Source organism: Silene latifolia, chromosome 10, assembly GCF_048544455.1.
Source record: "Silene latifolia isolate original U9 population chromosome 10, ASM4854445v1, whole genome shotgun sequence".
NCBI classification, from domain to species: domain Eukaryota; kingdom Viridiplantae; phylum Streptophyta; class Magnoliopsida; order Caryophyllales; family Caryophyllaceae; genus Silene; species Silene latifolia.
The window spans coordinates 39,639,111-39,641,607 of record NC_133535.1 but is presented as its reverse complement, the minus strand read 5'-3'; the positions used below and the strand labels follow the sequence as shown (position 1 = coordinate 39,641,607).

The following is a 2,497-nucleotide window of genomic DNA, read 5'->3' as shown; positions in this document are numbered from 1 at the left end:
GCGGTGCCGGGTTTGGTACCCAGTACCTATGTTCGAGATTACTTTGCGGGAAAGACCCCGGCATCGGTGGTGATCGATGGGAGGGAGACGGCTCCTCCTCCTTGTACAGCCGAGCGAGAGGGCCTGTCGTGGCTTTGGTGGTTCTTGTCTTCGATTTACCTCGGAGACAAGGGTGAGAGACTGTCGACGAAGCTCCTCCCCTTCCTTTCGACCCGAGTTCCTTAGGGCGTTGGGACCGGGTCATGCTGGTTTTGCGGTCCTCATCCGCTTTATGAGGGCCATGGTTCGCCCAGAGCTGATGGAGAAGGGGACTTCTCCCGCGCCGTCGGACCCGGCCGTTGGAGGTATGAACCTTCCTTTAGATCAACGTAAATTCCTTTCTTTTATCAAAGATCGTCATTGACCATTTCGCTTACGGGCGTGGGTGTACTCTTACTTTCCGGACCTCGCGCCCAAGAGGACGGAGCCGTTGGAGAGGGCCTATCCCGTGGTGAGGGATTGGGTCATGTGCCGGACGAAGAGCAAGCGTTCTTCTCACAACGTCTACCGGCGGGATGTGAACGCCCTTCGGTGAGCGTGAGTATCCCATTTGTATTCATTCACATCTTCTCATATTTTGTTTTCAATTGATCATAGGAATGACCTTTGCCTTCATATTGTGACAGTGGGTGCCCAGACCTTGGGCGGAGTACGCTGGAGCGCCTCCCTTTGTTGCGGAGACCCTTCGTCCTAGGAGTTCGAGTCGGCTGCTGTTGTGGACGTCGATGGGTCCTGTATGGTATCTGGGCGAGCGGTTAGCTCGTCAGTGCTTTCGGGGCGCGTTGACGGTTCCCGTCGATCCTCCTAGGACGATGTTTAGGAGCCTTCGAGGCCGAGAGGGAGGCGGACTGGCCGGTGCCAGTGGCGACGACCTTCTTCTCCCTGAGGAGGATTACTCGGCGTTCCTTTACGGGAGGTTGGCCTATTGGCCGGTAGTGGTGAGTATCCTTTGTTTTCTTGTTGATTTGATTTTGAAAATTACGACGAAGGATCATCGATTAACGAGAGTTGTTTTGTCCTTGTAGGAGGTTGAAGCGGCGGGCATCGAGCCCCCAGAGTACCCCGAGACCCTCGAGTACACTGACGCTACTGGGAGGACGACGATCTCTGAGTTACGTGACTTTGACGTAGCTGTGACGGATGCTGGCCTGGATGACTGGCAGCATCTGATTCGGAGGGTGAGCTCCCATTTTGCATGGTTTTCGTGTAAGAACACGTTTGATCGAATTTGTTTAATTTTGAGAATTTCCTTTTGAAATGCAGGTCGCGCCATCTCGGTTCGTGGCACTATGGAGGGTGGCCAACCGGCTACGAGCTACGGCCATTGAGGCACTCGTCGGTGGTCGAGGTCGTCAGGTATGAACCTTTGTACCCATTTTTCGATCTTCTTTTTTTTGAGTTTTGGTTTTCCAATTGAGTTGATTGACGTGAGCCAATTTGTTGCTGTTTGCAGGGTGACCGCGAGTCAGGACGAGAGTTGGCCCAGGCTCGGGAGGAGACGGCTCGCTTGTCGAGGGAGCTCGAGTTTCGGGATGCCGAGATCGCCGCTCTGATGGCGAGAGTTCTTGAGTTGGAGGGTGCCCAAGATAGCTTGTGTAGTTTTGTAGATTTGTACATTTTGATTTTGAAACATTTTTGGACTTGGTTTGGGGCGCAAGCCCCCAGTTTTCTTGGATTTGATTTGGTCGGGGCGCAAGCCCCCAGTTTGCTTGTACATCTGGACTTGTTCGGGGCGCGAGCCCCCAGTTTGCTTGTATATTTGCTTTTTGCTGTATATATGATGGCCCGAGTGCCTTTTTGCCGCCGGGTTGTTTGTTTGTACCTGCAGGTTAGTTCTTGAACAGGTTTGGCAGATAACGGTTTATGCCGTTATGCTGCCGAAATTTACATGGAAAATCACGCGATTGACACATTTTATATGCATATAAAGCCTTTAATTAGCGCACAATGAGACTCAAAAGAAACGCAAAAATGCAAAAATTTTGCCGGAAATGAAATGACAAATGACCGGACGGTAGGGAGGGTTACCCCCGAAAAAAAAAGAAAAATAGAAATTCATAAGTTAGAAAATGTAGCAAAAGAAATTAAGAAAATGAAATAAATATATGAAAGTTTGAATAATAAAAAGAATTAAATGGACAATTAAATACACAAATGTGATAAAATGGCGAAAATGTCAATGTCGCCTCAGAATGCGTGCCCGCGAAATTAGGAAATCCCAAAACATGGTAAACTTCCGTAGTTTACCAAAATAAAATCCCATAGGAATAGGAAATCACGCGGAAATCACAGGAGTGAGCCTGGGGAAGAGGCGCAGCATGAGCTGCGTCCCTTTGAAGAGGCGCAGCAGGTGCCGCGCCTGTTCCCAGAGGGGTTTGTTCTGACGGATTTTGGAAACAGCAAATTAGTATAAATAGAAGCGCTGCCGAAGCTTTGAATCATATAATTCTTCCGTCTT

General features: G+C 49.7%; 1 long non-coding RNA gene across 1 annotated transcript; it reads left to right on the top strand.

Annotated features, from left to right (window-relative positions):
- The first annotated feature begins 1,083 nt into the window (after positions 1-1,083).
- On the top strand, positions 1,084-1,576 carry LOC141608945 (uncharacterized). Its single transcript, XR_012527081.1, has 3 exons — positions 1,084-1,217; positions 1,303-1,395; positions 1,493-1,576. It is a non-coding gene; the product is annotated as an uncharacterized LOC141608945 (long non-coding RNA).
- The last annotated feature ends 921 nt before the right edge of the window (positions 1,577-2,497 follow it).